The following is an 18,849-nucleotide window of genomic DNA, read 5'->3' as shown; positions in this document are numbered from 1 at the left end:
GAGGCACTTTTGAACTTCGAGATCGTCATCGGTGGGAATGCCGAGATGAAACCGCTCTCCTAACAGCATTCCAGACATGCTGCGTAATGTTGAGAAGATCTAGATGGCCATTCGATATTCCGAATATCTTTACCACCAACTAATCGTCGACCAGCTGAGCGCTATGTGGCAGACGTTGTTGTACATTAACTAGGAGCCCAGTTCGAATATGAAGTGCTGACCTGAAAAATTCAACATAGGACTCAAAGATGTCTTATACCTCGTAGAAGGTAAGATCCTTTTGTCAAACTCATGCAGGAATGCGCGGTAGTCCAACTTAATGTCTCCCCAAACCATTACTTCTCCACCGCCGTAATGATCATTTCCCTTCAAGAGGGAGAGATCGTACCGTGTTCTAAGTACTCTCCAGACACAGGTACGTCGAGAATCCAGGCTGAATCTCGACACATCTGTAAAAAAGATGGTGTTCCACTGGAAGTTGTTCCAAGGTGCGTGATCGTTACACCATGCTGAACGCCCTTCATTGTGCGCTGCAGAGATCGTGAACGCGAACGGCGGGTCTTTGGACAGACAGCTCTGACTTCTGGAGTCGTCGGGACACTATACACGGTGAAGCTCGGGTTCCATTGGCCGCATACAGCCAACGTAAGAGCTGTAAAGTTGTAGGAGTCCCGTGTCGCCGCGCTGAAAGTGACAAACAACGGTCCTCTTTCGTAGTTGTGGATCTTGGTCTACTTATTCAAATTCTTCTCGATATAGATCTAAATTCCCGAAATCGATTTCACAAACTGCATACGACTTTGGCAATTTATTGGGATCTGTAGCCATATGCCCTGTGATTTTGCTGCTTCCAATCTATTGATTATTCTCCATCTATTCATTTCATCCATACTTTCGTGGCTACTCATTTCACCTGATACATCATAAAATTTACGCAACCTTTGCGAGAAACACAGCGAGTGCGATGAAGGTGTAGGAGCACACAAGTCGCCGAAAACAACCTTGTCCGCTTACAGCCCCGAAGACCAAGACTTGTATACTTACGTATTCGACTCTTAATATTTACATAATTCCTCGATGTCATAATTATTGCCTTTGTTTCAATACTTCTCGTAAAAATAGTCATAATTTGCAAATTCTTTTAATTTTGCACACGCGCGTATAAAATATTAATGTGTATATTCATGTACGCTCATATTAATATTAAATTAAACAGTATTTTTGCAGTCGGTATATTATAAATCATAGGCTACTAGAAACTTAGTTTAGTAGAATATAATAATTTTGGCTTCATGCTTTGGGAGAGCAAAATCTTTTGAATAATTCGTACTCTCAGAGAGGAGCAACGTAATTTGGTGTTATCGGACATACGCTAAAGATCTTATGCTTCATCCTCAGGCAAAAAAGTACTCTCGATGTTCCCGATCTTTATTTGTAAACACAAAGCATTGTGACTTACTGAATTCAGTATCATCTGTTCGAATCTCTTGCATTAAAAATATGAATAGCGGTTTGAGATGTAGTTTGCATTTAATATTTGTTTTAAAATTTAGCTGAAATCGAAAGTTCTACTTCTCGATTGCGAAAACTAATTATTACTCTACTTTGAGATAAAAATCATAGCATTGATATATGGAATTTTTGTTCAATAATCATCTGCTTGTGTAAATAGTTAACAAGCGCTTATTCAATAATTCTAAAACAAATTACTATGCTACTAACTGTATCTGAAAGTAATTTTGTTATGAAAGAAACCTCGGAAATGATCTGTGCTTTGGAAATTATTCATCTTCGCCGTTGTCTGGCATTTCAGCCAAACTTTAATCAGTTCAATAATTTCAAAATAGCTTAGCACGGTTCGATGGTCTAGGGGTATGATTCTCGCTTTGGGTGCGAGAGGTCCCGGGTTCAAATCCCGTTCGAGCCCATGCTTTTTTTAATTTTATCTCTGAGACTGAAGTAGTTTTTTGGCTTTCATTTGGTTATTATAAAATACACTTCAAAGAGTACGAGGGATGTGTAAGGATGCCTTCGGGGAGTATTTTACTTTGTATACCTATGAAGATAGGTTTTAATGCACGCGATAATAGAGTATTCATGCTTTATAAAGGGAGTCGTGGAGAAAAAAGGAAAGCCATGGACTCTATATTTAATAAAAGGTCGTTCGGATATGCAATTAACAACGAGGCATATTTGCCTGAATGAAAATGGTAGTTACGTGAATTAGGGATGTTTTTAAAAAATGAAACGAAGATTTATATTATAGAGGACGTGTTTATTGCTTCTCAATCTCTGAAATTTTCAATCAGAAAGCAGGCTGATTAATTTTGAAATATAAGTCAAAGATCTTATATTTTGCAAAAGAGCAACACACTCATATCCGGCTATGTAAGAATGCGTTTGAAAAACAAATGAAAAGAATTTTATTTCGCTCCATGGCAATGCATAGCTATTTAATCGCTAATTTCAGCTAAAATTAGCTCGATGATAAGAGATTCATTAAATCTGAAAGTTAAATAAGAGACTCTATGTTTTGGTAAGTTGCTACACTGCGCGAATGTGCTGTGTGCAAATGCACTCGAATGTTGAATGGAAGCCGTTATGTTTCCTGCAGTAGTAGTAGCGGTTGTTAAACGGCGACGCTAAAGTAGTAGTAGCGGTTGTTAAACGGCGACGGTTGTTAAAATACGCACATGCCGTAATTTTTATTTTATATTTCCGCGCATGATGCAATATTGACTATAATAATAATCACAATATCAATAACAATAATCATATGTGTTCTAAGGAACTTTTTCAGAGAGAAAATCGGCAAATCAAGCTTCGATATCGTGGTTCGGTGGTCTAGGGGTATGATTCTCGCTTAGGGTGCGAGAGGTCCCGGGTTCAAATCCCGGCCGAGCCCAGTTTTGGAAGATTCATTTATGAACATTTCGCATTTGCAAAGATTAATTTGAATTTTGTTCGTCATTTTCATAAACTTTTAATCATTTTTCTCGTTATAAGTTAACGAAAAAATTCACTTCAAAATTTAGTATTGATTTAACTAAATATTTTGAGTGCGCACATTTCATTCCTATAATTTCTTGATTTTTCCTTATGACAGAAGTATATTCTATTTTGCACTATTTATGTAATAATGAATTAATTTATTTTTATATTAATTCTTCAATTATTTTAAAATGATATATATATTTATATATCTGTGTATATGCTTATATGTATACCTGAAATATTGTGCTGGATTAAAAGAATTTGCACTATTCTGAAAATCTAGTGAAATTTGATTTTAATCAAATTAGGTACGAATACACACTTATAAACGAGAAAGTGATGTACCGCTTCAAAGTTATTTTTTAAGCGCATGATTTTCAGTAAAGTTCATAATGCAGAGCTGTCCAAGACCAACCTTATTATATATATCTGAAAACGATTTTAAGATGTGTATAGTCCTGTCTGACAATCGGATAGGTAGGGCAGCGTAACTCCATATTGGAAAGGAAGTAACCACTCCTGCTGCGAGGCACTTTTGAACTTCGAGATCGTCATCGGTGGGAATGCCGAGATGAAACCGCTCTCCTAACAGCATTCCAGACATGCTGCGTAATGTTGAGAAGATCTAGATGGCCATTCGATATTCCGAATATCTTTACCACCAACTAATCGTCGACCAGCTGAGCGCTATATGGCAGACGTTGTTGTACATTAACTAGGAGCCCAGTTCGAATATGAAGTGCTGACCTGAAAAATTCAACATAGGACTCAAAGATGTCTTATACCTCGTAGAAGGTAAGATCCTTTTGTCAAACTCATGCAGGAATGCGCGGTAGTCCAACTTAATGTCTCCCCAAACCATTACTTCTCCACCGCCGTAATGATCATTTCCCTTCAAGAGGGAGAGATCGTACCGTGTTCTAAGTACTCTCCAGACACAGGTACGTCGAGAATCCAGGCTGAATCTCGACACATCTGTAAAAAAGATGGTGTTCCACTGGAAGTTGTTCCAAGGTGCGTGATCGTTACACCATGCTGAACGCCCTTCATTGTGCGCTGCAGAGATCGTGAACGCGAACGGCGGGTCTTTGGACAGACAGCTCTGACTTCTGGAGTCGTCGGGACACTGTACACGGTGAAGCTCGGGTTCCATTGGCCGCATACAGCCAACGTAAGAGCTGTAAAGTTGTAGGAGTCCCGTGTCGCCGCGCTGAAAGTGACAAACAACGGTCCTCTTTCGTAGTTGTGGATCTTGGTCTACTTATTCAAATTCTTCTCGATATAGATCTAAATTCCCGAAATCGATTTCACAAACTGCATACGACTTTGGCAATTTATTGGGATCTGTAGCCATATGCCCTGTGATTTTGCTGCTTCCAATCTATTGATTATTCTCCATCTATTCATTTCATCCATACTTTCGTGGCTACTCATTTCACCTGATACATCATAAAATTTACGCAACCTTTGCGAGAAACACAGCGAGTGCCATGAAGGTGTAGGAGCACACAAGTCGCCGAAAACAACCTTGTCCGCTTACAGCCCCGAAGACCAACACTTGTACACTTACGTATTCGACTCTTAATATTTACATAATTCTTCGATGTCATAATTATTGCCTTTGTTTCAATACTTCTCGTAAAAATAGTCATAATTTGCAAATTCTTTTAATTTTGCACACGCGCGTATAAAATATTAATGTGTATATTCATGTACGCTCATATTAATATTAAATTAAAATGTATTTTTGCAGTCGGTATATTATAAATCATAGGCTACTAGAAACTTAGTTTAGTAGAATATAATAATTTTGGCTTCATGCTTTGGGAGAGCAAAATCTTTTGAATAATTCGTACTCTCAGAGAGGAGCAACGTAATTTGGTGTTATCGGACATACGCTAAAGATCTTATGCTTCATCCTCAGGCAAAAAAGTACTCTCGATGTTCCCGATCTTTATTTGTAAACACAAAGCATTGTGACTTACTGAATTCAGTATCATCTGTTCGAATCTCTTGCATTAAAAATATGAATAGCGGTTTGAGATGTAGTTTGCATTTAATATTTGTTTTAAAATTTAGCTGAAATCGAAAGTTCTACTTCTCGATTGCGAAAACTAATTATTACTCTACTTTGAGATAAAAATCATAGCATTGATATATGGAATTTTTGTTCAGTAATCATCTGCTTGTGTAAATAGTTAACAAGCGCTTATTCAATAATTCTAAAACAAATTACTATGCTACTAACTGTATCTGAAAGTAATTTTGTTATGAAAGAAACCTCGGAAATGATCTGTGCTTTGGAAATTATTCATCTTCGCCGTTGTCTGGCATTTCAGCCAAACTTTAATCAGTTCAATAATTTCAAAATAGCTTAACACGGTTCGATGGTCTAGGGGTATGATTCTCGCTTTGGGTGCGAGAGGTCCCGGGTTCAAATCCCGTTCGAGCCCATGCTTTTTTTAATTTTATCTCTGAGACTGAAGTAGTTTTTTGGCTTTCATTTGGTTATTATAAAATACACTTCAAAGAGTACGAGGGATGTGTAAGGATGCCTTCGGGGAGTATTTTACTTTGTATACCTATGAAGATAGGTTTTAGAGCACGCGATAATAGAGTATTCATGCTTTATAAAGGGAGTCGTGGAGAAAAAAGGAAAGCCATGGACTCTATATTTAATAAAAGGTCGTTCGGATATGCAATTAACAACGAGGCATATTTGCCTGAATGAAAATGGTAGTTACGTGAATTAGGGATGTTTTTAAAAAATGAAACGAAGATTTATATTATAGAGGACGTGTTTATTGCTTCTCAATCTCTGAAATTTTCAATCAGAAAGCAGGCTGATTAATTTTGAAATATAAGTCAAAGATCTTATATTTTGCAAAAGAGCAACACACTCATATCCGGCTATGTAAGAATGCGTTTGAAAAACAAATGAAAAGAATTTTATTTCGCTCCATGGCAATGCATAGCTATTTATTCGCTAATTTCAGCTAAAATTAGCTCGATGATAAGAGATTCATTAAATCTGAAAGTTAAATAAGAGACTCTATGTTTTGGTAAGTTGCTACACTGCGCGAATGTGCTGTGTGCAAATGCACTCGAATGTTGAATGGAAGCCGTTATGTTTCCTGCAGTAGTAGTAGCGGTTGTTAAACGGCGACGCTAAAGTAGTAGTAGCGGTTGTTAAACGGCGACGGTTGTTAAAATACGCACATGCCGTAATTTTTATTATATATTTCCGCGCATGATGCAATATTGACTATAATAATAATCACAATATCAATAACAATAATCATATGTGTTCTAAGGAACTTTTTCAGAGAGAAAATCCGCAAATCAAGCTTCGATATCGTGGTTCGGTGGTCTAGGGATATGATTCTCGCTTAGGGTGCGAGAGGTCCCGGGTTCAAATCCCGGCCGAGCCCAGTTTTGGAAGATTCATTTATGAACATTTCGCATTTGCAAAGATTAATTTGAATTTTGTTCGTCATTTTCATAAACTTTTAATCATTTTTCTCGTTATAAGTTAACGAAAAAATTCACTTCAAAATTTAGTATTGATTTAACTAAATATTTTGCGTGCGCACATTTCATTTCTATAATTTCTTGATTTTTCCTTATGACAGAAGTATATTCTATTTTGCACTATTTATGTAATAATGAATTAATTTATTTTTATATTAATTCTTCAATTATTTTAAAATGATATATATATTTATATATCTGTGTATATGCTTATATGTATACCTGAAATATTGTGCTGGATTAAAAGAATTTGCACTATTCTGAAAATCTAGTGAAATTTGATTTTAATCAAATTAGGTACGAATACACACTTATAAACGAGAAAGTGATGTACCGCTTCAAAGTTATTTTTTAAGCGCATGATTTTCAGTAAAGTTCATAATGCAGAGCTGTCCAAGACCAACCTTATTATTTATATCTGAAAACGATTTTAAGATGTGTATAGTCCTGTCTGACAATCGGATAGGTAGGGCAGCGTAACTCCATATTGGAAAGGAAGTAACCACTCCTGCTGCGAGGCACTTTTGAACTTCGAGATCGTCATCGGTGGGAATGCCGAGATGAAACCGCCCTCCTAACAGCATTCCAGACATGCTGCGTAATGTTGAGAAGATCTAGATGGCCATTCGATATTCCGAATATCTTTACCACCAACTAATCGTCGACCAGCTGAGCGCTATGTGGCAGACGTTGTTGTACATTAACTAGGAGCCCAGTTCGAATATGAAGTGCTGACCTGAAAAATTCAACATAGGACACAAAGATGTCTTATACCTCGTAGAAGGTAAGATCCTTTTGTCAAACTCATGCAGGAATGCGCGGTAGTCCAACTTAATGTCTCCCCAAACCATTACTTCTCCACCGCCGTAATGATCATTTCCCTTCAAGAGGGAGAGATCGTACCGTGTTCTAAGTACTCTCCAGACACAGGTACGTCGAGAATCCAGGCTGAATCTCGACACATCTGTAAAAAAGATGGTGTTCCACTGGAAGTTGTTCCAAGGTGCGTGATCGTTACACCATGCTGAACGCCCTTCATTGTGCGCTGCAGAGATCGTGAACGCGAACGGCGGGTCTTTGGACAGACAGCTCTGACTTCTGGAGTCGTCGGGACACTATACACGGTGAAGCTCGGGTTCCATTGGCCGCATACAGCCAACGTAAGAGCTGTAAAGTTGTAGGAGTCCCGTGTCGCCGCGCTGAAAGTGACAAACAACGGTCCTCTTTCGTAGTTGTGGATCTTGGTCTACTTATTCAAATTCTTCTCGATATAGATCTAAATTCCCGAAATCGATTTCACAAACTGCATACGACTTTGGCAATTTATTGGGATCTGTAGCCATATGCCCTGTGATTTTGCTGCTTCCAATCTATTGATTATTCTCCATCTATTCATTTCATCCATACTTTCGTGGCTACTCATTTCACCTGATACATCATAAAATTTACGCAACCTTTGCGAGAAACACAGCGAGTGCCATGAAGGTGTAGGAGCACACAAGTCGCCGAAAACAACCTTGTCCGCTTACAGCCCCGAAGACCAAGACTTGTACACTTACGTATTCGACTCTTAATATTTACATAATTCCTCGATGTCATAATTATTGCCTTTGTTTCAATACTTCTCGTAAAAATAGTCATAATTTGCAAATTCTTTTAATTTTGCACACGCGCGTATAAAATATTAATGTGTATATTCATGTACGCTCATATTAATATTAAATTAAAAAGTATTTTTGCAGTCGGTATATTATAAATCATAGGCTACTAGAAACTTAGTTTAGTAGAATATAATAATTTTGGCTTCATGCTTTGGGAGAGCAAAATCTTTTGAATAATTCGTACTCTCAGAGAGGAGCAACGTAATTTGGTGTTATCGGACATACGCTAAAGATCTTATGCTTCATCCTCAGGCAAAAAAGTACTCTCGATGTTCCCGATCTTTATTTGTAAACACAAAGCATTGTGACTTACTGAATTCAGTATCATCTGTTCGAATCTCTTGCATTAAAAATATGAATAGCGGTTTGAGATGTAGTTTGCATTTAATATTTGTTTTAAAATTTAGCTGAAATCGAAAGTTCTACTTCTCGATTGCGAAAACTAATTATTACTCTACTTTGAGATAAAAATCATAGCATTGATATATGGAATTTTTGTTCAATAATCATCTGCTTGTGTAAATAGTTAACAAGCGCTTATTCAATAATCCTAAAACAAATTACTATGCTACTAACTGTATCTGAAAGTAATTTTGTTATGAAAGAAAGCTCAGGAAATGATCTGTGCTTTGGAAATTATTCATCTTCGCCGTTGTCTGGCATTTCAGCCAAACTTTAATCAGTTCAATAATTTCAAAATAGCTTAGCACGGCTCGATGGTCTAGGGGTATGATTCTCGCTTTGGGTGCGAGAGGTCCCGGGTTCAATTCCCGGTTGAGCCCATGCTTTTTTTAATTTTATCTCTAAGACTGAAATAGTTTTTTGGCTTTCATTTGTTATTATAAAATACACTTCAAAGAGTACGAGGGAAGTGTAAGGATGCCTTCGGGGAGTATTTTACTTTGTATACCTATGAAGATAGGTTTTAGAGCACGCGATAATAGAGTATTCATGCTTTATAAAGGGAGTCGTGGAGAAAAAATGAAAGCCATGGACTCTATATTTAATAAAAGGTGGTTCGGATATGCAATTAACAACGAGGCATATTTGCCTGAATGAAAATGGTAGTTACGTGAATTAGGGATGTTTTTAAAAAATGAAACGAAGATTTATATTATAGAGGACGTGTTTATTGCTTCTCAATCTCTGAAATTTTCAATCAGAAAGCAGGCTGATTAATTTTGAAATATAAGTCAAAGATCTTATATTTTGCAAAAGAGCAACACACTCATATCCGGCTATGTAAGAATGCGTTTGAAAAACAAATGAAAAGAATTTTATTTCGCTCCATGGCAATGCATAGCTATTTATTCGCTAATTTCAGCTAAAATTAGCTCGATGATAAGAGATTCATTAAATCTGAAAGTTAAATAAGAGACTCTATGTTTTGGTAAGTTGCTACACTGCGCGAATGTGCTGTGTGCAAATGCACTCGAATGTTGAATGGAAGCCGTTATGTTTCCTGCAGTAGTAGTAGTGGTTGTTAAACGGCGACGCTAAAGTAGTAGTAGCGGTTGTTAAACGGCGACGGTTGTTAAAATACGCACATGCCGTAATTTTTATTATATATTTCCGCGCATGATGCAATATTGACTATAATAATAATCACAATATCAATAACAATAATCATATGTGTTCTAAGGAACTTTTTCAGAGAGAAAATCCGCAAATCAAGCTTCGATATCGTGGTTCGGTGGTCTAGGGATATGATTCTCGCTTAGGGTGCGAGAGGTCCCGGGTTCAAATCCCGGCCGAGCCCAGTTTTGGAAGATTCATTTATGAACATTTCGCATTTGCAAAGATTAATTTGAATTTTGTTCGTCATTTTCATAAACTTTTAATCATTTTTCTCGTTATAAGTTAACGAAAAAATTCACTTCAAAATTTAGTATTGATTTAACTAAATATTTTGCGTGCGCACATTTCATTTCTATAATTTCTTGATTTTTCCTTATGACAGAAGTATATTCTATTTTGCACTATTTATGTAATAATGAATTAATTTATTTTTATATTAATTCTTCAATTATTTTAAAATGATATATATATTTATATATCTGTGTATATGCTTATATGTATACCTGAAATATTGTGCTGGATTAAAAGAATTTGCACTATTCTGAAAATCTAGTGAAATTTGATTTTAATCAAATTAGGTACGAATACACACTTATAAACGAGAAAGTGATGTACCGCTTCAAAGTTATTTTTTAAGCGCATGATTTTCAGTAAAGTTCATAATGCAGAGCTGTCCAAGACCAACCTTATTATTTATATCTGAAAACGATTTTAAGATGTGTATAGTCCTGTCTGACAATCGGATAGGTAGGGCAGCGTAACTCCATATTGGAAAGGAAGTAACCACTCCTGCTGCGAGGCACTTTTGAACTTCGAGATCGTCATCGGTGGGAATGCCGAGATGAAACCGCCCTCCTAACAGCATTCCAGACATGCTGCGTAATGTTGAGAAGATCTAGATGGCCATTCGATATTCCGAATATCTTTACCACCAACTAATCGTCGACCAGCTGAGCGCTATGTGGCAGACGTTGTTGTACATTAACTAGGAGCCCAGTTCGAATATGAAGTGCTGACCTGAAAAATTCAACATAGGACACAAAGATGTCTTATACCTCGTAGAAGGTAAGATCCTTTTGTCAAACTCATGCAGGAATGCGCGGTAGTCCAACTTAATGTCTCCCCAAACCATTACTTCTCCACCGCCGTAATGATCATTTCCCTTCAAGAGGGAGAGATCGTACCGTGTTCTAAGTACTCTCCAGACACAGGTACGTCGAGAATCCAGGCTGAATCTCGACACATCTGTAAAAAAGATGGTGTTCCACTGGAAGTTGTTCCAAGGTGCGTGATCGTTACACCATGCTGAACGCCCTTCATTGTGCGCTGCAGAGATCGTGAACGCGAACGGCGGGTCTTTGGACAGACAGCTCTGACTTCTGGAGTCGTCGGGACACTATACACGGTGAAGCTCGGGTTCCATTGGCCGCATACAGCCAACGTAAGAGCTGTAAAGTTGTAGGAGTCCCGTGTCGCCGCGCTGAAAGTGACAAACAACGGTCCTCTTTCGTAGTTGTGGATCTTGGTCTACTTATTCAAATTCTTCTCGATATAGATCTAAATTCCCGAAATCGATTTCACAAACTGCATACGACTTTGGCAATTTATTGGGATCTGTAGCCATATGCCCTGTGATTTTGCTGCTTCCAATCTATTGATTATTCTCCATCTATTCATTTCATCCATACTTTCGTGGCTACTCATTTCACCTGATACATCATAAAATTTACGCAACCTTTGCGAGAAACACAGCGAGTGCCATGAAGGTGTAGGAGCACACAAGTCGCCGAAAACAACCTTGTCCGCTTACAGCCCCGAAGACCAAGACTTGTACACTTACGTATTCGACTCTTAATATTTACATAATTCCTCGATGTCATAATTATTGCCTTTGTTTCAATACTTCTCGTAAAAATAGTCATAATTTGCAAATTCTTTTAATTTTGCACACGCGCGTATAAAATATTAATGTGTATATTCATGTACGCTCATATTAATATTAAATTAAAAAGTATTTTTGCAGTCGGTATATTATAAATCATAGGCTACTAGAAACTTAGTTTAGTAGAATATAATAATTTTGGCTTCATGCTTTGGGAGAGCAAAATCTTTTGAATAATTCGTACTCTCAGAGAGGAGCAACGTAATTTGGTGTTATCGGACATACGCTAAAGATCTTATGCTTCATCCTCAGGCAAAAAAGTACTCTCGATGTTCCCGATCTTTATTTGTAAACACAAAGCATTGTGACTTACTGAATTCAGTATCATCTGTTCGAATCTCTTGCATTAAAAATATGAATAGCGGTTTGAGATGTAGTTTGCATTTAATATTTGTTTTAAAATTTAGCTGAAATCGAAAGTTCTACTTCTCGATTGCGAAAACTAATTATTACTCTACTTTGAGATAAAAATCATAGCATTGATATATGGAATTTTTGTTCAATAATCATCTGCTTGTGTAAATAGTTAACAAGCGCTTATTCAATAATCCTAAAACAAATTACTATACTACTAACTGTATCTGAAAGTAATTTTGTTATGAAAGAAAGCTCAGGAAATGATCTGTGCTTTGGAAATTATTCATCTTCGCCGTTGTCTGGCATTTCAGCCAAACTTTAATCAGTTCAATAATTTCAAAATAGCTTAGCACGGCTCGATGGTCTAGGGGTATGATTCTCGCTTTGGGTGCGAGAGGTCCCGGGTTCAATTCCCGGTTGAGCCCATGCTTTTTTTAATTTTATCTCTGAGACTGAAATAGTTTTTTGGCTTTCATTTGGTTATTATAAAATACACTTCAAAGAGTACGAGGGATGTGTAAGGATGCCTTCGGGGAGTATTTTACTTTGTATACCTATGAAGATAGGTTTTAGAGCACGCGATAATAGAGTATTCATGCTTTATAAAGGGAGTCGTGGAGAAAAAATGAAAGCCATGGACTCTGTATTTAATAAAAGGTCGTTCGGATATGCAATTAACAACGAGGCATATTTGCCTGAATGAAAATGGTAGTTACGTGAATTAGGGATGTTTTTAAAAAATGAAACGAAGATTTATATTATAGAGGACGTGTTTATTGCTTCTCAATCTCTGAAATTTTCAATCAGAAAGCAGGCTGATTAATTTTGAAATATAAGTCAAAGATCTTATATTTTGCAAAAGAGCAACACACTCATATCCGGCTATGTAAGAATGCGTTTGAAAAACAAATGAAAAGAATTTTATTTCGCTCCATGGCAATGCATAGCTATTTAATCGCTAATTTCAGCTAAAATTAGCTCGATGATAAGAGATTCATTAAATCTGAAAGTTAAATAAGAGACTCTATGTTTTGGTAAGTTGCTACACTGCGCGAATGTGCTGTGTGCAAATGCACTCGAATGTTGAATGGAAGCCGTTATGTTTCCTGCAGTAGTAGTAGCGGTTGTTAAACGGCGACGCTAAAGTAGTAGTAGCGGTTGTTAAACGGCGACGGTTGTTAAAATACGCACATGCCGTAATTTTTATTATATATTTCCGCGCATGATGCAATATTGACTATAATAATAATCACAATATATATAACAATAATCATATGTGTTCTAAGGAACTTTTTCAGAGAGAAAATCCGCAAATCAAGCTTCGATATCGTGGTTCGGTGGTCTAGGGATATGATTCTCGCTTAGGGTGCCAGAGGTCCCGGGTTCAAATCCCGGCCGAGCCCAGTTTTGGAAGATTCATTTATGAACATTTCGCATTTGCAAAGATTAATTTGAATTTTGTTCGTCATTTTCATAAACTTTTAATCATTTTTCTCGTTATAAGTTAACGAAAAAATTCACTTCAAAATTTAGTATTGATTTAACTAAATATTTTGCGTGCGCACATTTCATTTCTATAATTTCTTGATTTTTCCTTATGACAGAAGTATATTCTATTTTGCACTATTTATGTAATAATGAATTAATTTATTTTTATATTAATTCTTCAATTATTTTAAAATGATATATATATTTATATATCTGTGTATATGCTTATATGTATACCTGAAATATTGTGCTGGATTAAAAGAATTTGCACTATTCTGAAAATCTAGTGAAATTTGATTTTAATCAAATTAGGTACGAATACACACTTATAAACGAGAAAGTGATGTACCGCTTCAAAGTTATTTTTTAAGCGCATGATTTTCAGTAAAGTTCATAATGCAGAGCTGTCCAAGACCAACCTTATTATATATATCTGAAAACGATTTTAAGATGTGTATAGTCCTGTCTGACAATCGGATAGGTAGGGCAGCGTAACTCCATATTGGAAAGGAAGTAACCACTCCTGCTGCAAGGCACTTTTGAACTTCGAGATCGACATCGGTGGGAACGGCGAGATGAAACCGCCCTCCTAACAGCATTCCAGACATGCTGCGTAATGTTGAGAAGATCTAGATGGCCATTCGATATTCCGAATATCTTTACCACCAACTAATCGTCGACCAGCTGAGCGCTATGTGGCAGACGTTGTTGTACATTAACTAGGAGCCCAGCTCGAATATGAAGTGCTGACCTGAAAAATTCAACATAGGACACAAAGATGTCTTATACCTCGTAGAAGGTAAGATCCTTTTGTCAAACTCATGCAGGAATGCGCGGTAGTCCAACTTAATGTCTCCCCAAACCATTACTTCTCCACCGCCGTAATGATCATTTCCCTTCAAGAGGGAGAGATCGTACCGTGTTCTAAGTACTCTCCAGACACAGGTACGTCGAGAATCCAGGCTGAATCTCGACACATCTGTAAAAAAGATGGTGTTCCACTGGAAGTTGTTCCAAGGTGCGTGATCGTTACACCATGCTGAACGCCCTTCATTGTGCGCTGCAGAGATCGTGAACGCGAACGGCGGGTCTTTGGACAGACAGCTCTGACTTCTGGAGTCGTCGGGACACTATACACGGTGAAGCTCGGGTTCCATTGGCCGCATACAGCCAACGTAAGAGCTGTAAAGTTGTAGGAGTCCCGTGTCGCCGCGCTGAAAGTGACAAACAACGGTCCTCTTTCGTAGTTGTGGATCTTGGTCTACTTATTCAAATTCTTCTCGATATAGATCTAAATTCCCGAAATCGATTTCACAAACTGCATACGACTTTGGCAATTTATTGGGATCTGTAGCCATATGCCCTGTGATTTTGCTGCTTCCAATCTATTGATTATTCTCCATCTATTCATTTCATCCATACTTTCGTGGCTACTCATTTCACCTGATACATCATAAAATTTACGCAACCTTTGCGAGAAACACAGCGAGTGCCATGAAGGTGTAGGAGCACACAAGTCGCCGAAAACAACCTTGTCCGCTTACAGCCCCGAAGACCAAGACTTGTACACTTACGTATTCGACTCTTAATATTTACATAATTCCTCGATGTCATAATTATTGCCTTTGTTTCAATACTTCTCGTAAAAATAGTCATAATTTGCAAATTCTTTTAATTTTGCACACGCGCGTATAAAATATTAATGTGTATATTCATGTACGCTCATATTAATATTAAATTAAAAAGTATTTTTGCAGTCGGTATATTATAAATCATAGGCTACTAGAAACTTAGTTTAGTAGAATATAATAATTTTGGCTTCATGCTTTGGGAGAGCAAAATCTTTTGAATAATTCGTACTCTCAGAGAGGAGCAACGTAATTTGGTGTTATCGGACATACGCTAAAGATCTTATGCTTCATCCTCAGGCAAAAAAGTACTCTCGATGTTCCCGATCTTTATTTGTAAACACAAAGCATTGTGACTTACTGAATTCAGTATCATCTGTTCGAATCTCTTGCATTAAAAATATGAATAGCGGTTTGAGATGTAGTTTGCATTTAATATTTGTTTTAAAATTTAGCTGAAATCGAAAGTTCTACTTCTCGATTGCGAAAACTAATTATTACTCTACTTTGAGATAAAAATCATAGCATTGATATATGGAATTTTTGTTCAATAATCATCTGCTTGTGTAAATAGTTAACAAGCGCTTATTCAATAATCCTAAAACAAATTACTATGCTACTAACTGTATCTGAAAGTAATTTTGTTATGAAAGAAAGCTCAGGAAATGATCTGTGCTTTGGAAATTATTCATCTTCGCCGTTGTCTGGCATTTCAGCCAAACTTTAATCAGTTCAATAATTTCAAAATAGCTTAGCACGGCTCGATGGTCTAGGGGTATGATTCTCGCTTTGGGTGCGAGAGGTCCCGGGTTCAAATCCCGGTTGAGCCCATGCTTTTTTTAATTTTATCTCTGAGACTGAAATAGTTTTTTGGCTTTCATTTGGTTATTATAAAATACACTTCAAAGAGTACGAGGGATGTGTAAGGATGCCTTCGGGGAGTATTTTACTTTGTATACCTATGAAGATAGGTTTTAGAGCACGCGATAATAGAGTATTCATGCTTTATAAAGGGAGTCGTGGAGAAAAAATGAAAGCCATGGACTCTATATTTAATAAAAGGTCGTTCGGATATGCAATTAACAACGAGGCATATTTGCCTGAATGAAAATGGTAGTTACGTGAATTAGGGATGTTTTTAAAAAATGAAACGAAGATTTATATTATAGAGGACGTGTTTATTGCTTCTCAATCTCTGAAATTTTCAATCAGAAAGCAGGCTGATTAATTTTGAAATATAAGTCAAAGATCTTATATTTTGCAAAAGAGCAACACACTCATATCCGGCTATGTAAGAATGCGTTTGAAAAACAAATGAAAAGAATTTTATTTCGCTCCATGGCAATGCATAGCTATTTAATCGCTAATTTCAGCTAAAATTAGCTCGATGATAAGAGATTCATTAAATCTGAAAGTTAAATAAGAGACTCTATGTTTTGGTAAGTTGCTACACTGCGCGAATGTGCTGTGTGCAAATGCACTCGAATGTTGAATGGAAGCCGTTATGTTTCCTGCAGTAGTAGTAGCGGTTGTTAAACGGCGACGCTAAAGTAGTAGTAGCGGTTGTTAAACGGCGACGGTTGTTAAAATACGCACATGCCGTAATTTTTATTATATATTTCCGCGCATGACGCAATATTGACTATAATAATAATCACAATATCAATAACAATAATCATATGTGTTCTAAGGAACTTTTTCAGAGAGAAAATCGGCAAATCAAGCTTTGATATCGTGGTTCGGTGGTCTAGGGGTATGATTCTCGCTTAGGGTGCGAGAGGTCCCGGGTTCAAATCCCGGCCGAGCCCAGTTTTGGAAGATTCATTTATGAACATTTCGCATTTGCAAAGATTAATTTGAATTTTGTTCGTCATTTTCATAAACTTTTAATCATTTTTCTCGTTATAAGTTAACGAAAAAATTCACTTCAAAATTTAGTATTGATTTAACTATATATTTTGCGTGCGCACATTTCATTTCTATAATTTCTTGATTTTTCCTTATGACAGAAGTATATTCTATTTTGCACTATTTATGTAATAATGAATTAATTTATTTTTATATTAATTCTTCAATTATTTTAAAATGATATATATATTTATATATCTGTGTATATGCTTATATGTATACCTGAAATATTGTGCTGGATTAAAAGAATTTGCACTATTCTGAAAATCTAGTGAAATTTGATTTTAATCAAATTAGGTACGAATACACACTTATAAACGAGAAAGTGATGTACCTCTTCAAAGTTATTTTTTAAGCGCATGATTTTCAGTAAAGTTCATAATGCAGAGCTGTCCAAGACCAACCTTATTATTTATATCTGAAAACGATTTTAAGATGTGTATAGTCCTGTCTGACAATCGGATAGGTAGGGCAGCGTAACTCCATATTGGAAAGGAAGTAACCACTCCTGCTGCGAGGCACTTTTGAACTTCGAGATCGTCATCGGTGGGAATGCCGAGATGAAACCGCCCTCCTAACAGCATTCCAGACATGCTGCGTAATGTTGAGAAGATCTAGATGGCCATTCGATATTCCGAATATCTTTACCACCAACTAATCGTCGACCAGCTGAGCGCTATGTGGCAGACGTTGTTGTACATTAACTAGGAGCCCAGTTCGAATATGAAGTGCTGACCTGAAAAATTCAACATAGGACACAAAGATGTCTTATACCTCGTAGAAGGTAAGATCCTTTTGTCAAACTCATGCAGGAATGCGCGGTAGTCCAACTTAATGTCTCCCCAAACCATTACTTCTCCACCGCCGTAATGATCATTTCCCTTCAAGAGGGAGAGATCGTACCGTGTTCTAAGTACTCTCCAGACACAGGTACGTCGAGAATCCATGCTGAATCTCGACACATCTGTAAAAAAGATGGTGTTCCACTGGAAGTTGTTCCAAGGTGCGTGATCGTTACACCATGCTGAACGCCCTTCATTGTGCGCTGCAGAGATCGTGAACGCGAACGGCGGGTCTTTGGACAGACAGCTCTGACTTCTGGAGTCGTCGGGACACTATACACGGTGAAGCTCGGGTTCCATTGGCCGCATACAGCCAACGTAAGAGCTGTAAAGTTGTAGGAGTCCCGTGTCGCCGCGCTGAAAGTGACAAACAACAGCCCTCTTTCGTGGTTGTGGACCTTGGTCTACTTATCCAAATTCTTCTCGATATAGATCTAGTTTCCCGAAATCGAATCCACAAACTGCATACGACTTTGGCAATTTATTGGGATCTGTAGCCATATGCCCTGTGATTTTGCTGCTTCCAATCTATTGATTATTCTCCATCTATTCATTTCATCCATACTTTCGTGGCTACTCATTTCACCTGATACATCATAAAATTTACGCAACCTTTGCGAGAAACACAGCGAGTGCCATGAAGGAGTAGGAGCACAGAAGTCGCCGAAAACAACCTTGTCCGCTTACAGCCCCGAAGACCAACACTTGTACACTTACGTATTCGACTCTTAATATTTACATAATTCTTCGATGTCATAATTATTGCCTTTGTTTCAATACTTCTCGTAAAAATTGTCATAATTTGCAAATTCTTTTAATTTTGCACACGCGCGTATAAAATATTAATGTGTATATTCATGTACGCTCATATTAATATTAAATTAAAAAGTATTTTTGCAGTCGGTATATTATAAATCATA

At 37.1% G+C, this 18,849-nt stretch overlaps 9 non-coding genes across 9 annotated transcripts; all 9 read left to right on the top strand.

The window, feature by feature from the left end:
- Positions 1 to 1,855: 1,855 nt before the first annotated feature.
- Positions 1,856 to 1,927, top strand: TRNAP-UGG (transfer RNA proline (anticodon UGG)). The gene has a single exon. It is a non-coding gene; the product is annotated as a tRNA-Pro (tRNA).
- A 906-nt stretch (positions 1,928 to 2,833) lies between these two features.
- On the top strand, positions 2,834 to 2,905 carry TRNAP-AGG (transfer RNA proline (anticodon AGG)). Its single transcript has one exon. It is a non-coding gene; the product is annotated as a tRNA-Pro (tRNA).
- Positions 2,906 to 5,375: 2,470 nt separating this feature from the next.
- On the top strand, positions 5,376 to 5,447 carry TRNAP-UGG (transfer RNA proline (anticodon UGG)). The gene has a single exon. It is a non-coding gene; the product is annotated as a tRNA-Pro (tRNA).
- Positions 5,448 to 6,353: 906 nt separating this feature from the next.
- On the top strand, positions 6,354 to 6,425 carry TRNAP-AGG (transfer RNA proline (anticodon AGG)). Its single transcript has one exon. It is a non-coding gene; the product is annotated as a tRNA-Pro (tRNA).
- A 2,471-nt stretch (positions 6,426 to 8,896) lies between these two features.
- TRNAP-UGG (transfer RNA proline (anticodon UGG)) lies at positions 8,897 to 8,968 on the top strand. The gene has a single exon. It is a non-coding gene; the product is annotated as a tRNA-Pro (tRNA).
- A 905-nt stretch (positions 8,969 to 9,873) lies between these two features.
- Positions 9,874 to 9,945, top strand: TRNAP-AGG (transfer RNA proline (anticodon AGG)). The gene has a single exon. It is a non-coding gene; the product is annotated as a tRNA-Pro (tRNA).
- A 2,471-nt stretch (positions 9,946 to 12,416) lies between these two features.
- On the top strand, positions 12,417 to 12,488 carry TRNAP-UGG (transfer RNA proline (anticodon UGG)). The gene has a single exon. It is a non-coding gene; the product is annotated as a tRNA-Pro (tRNA).
- A 3,449-nt stretch (positions 12,489 to 15,937) lies between these two features.
- TRNAP-UGG (transfer RNA proline (anticodon UGG)) lies at positions 15,938 to 16,009 on the top strand. Its single transcript has one exon. It is a non-coding gene; the product is annotated as a tRNA-Pro (tRNA).
- A 906-nt stretch (positions 16,010 to 16,915) lies between these two features.
- Positions 16,916 to 16,987, top strand: TRNAP-AGG (transfer RNA proline (anticodon AGG)). The gene has a single exon. It is a non-coding gene; the product is annotated as a tRNA-Pro (tRNA).
- The last annotated feature ends 1,862 nt before the right edge of the window (positions 16,988 to 18,849 follow it).

This window comes from Stegodyphus dumicola, chromosome 2, assembly GCF_044657685.1.
Source record: "Stegodyphus dumicola isolate Sdum_Otavi_A_Nest chromosome 2, ASM4465768v1".
NCBI lineage: Eukaryota > Metazoa > Arthropoda > Arachnida > Araneae > Eresidae > Stegodyphus > Stegodyphus dumicola.
The sequence above is the reverse complement of the archived record's forward strand: the minus strand, read 5'-3'. Positions and strand labels throughout refer to the sequence as shown.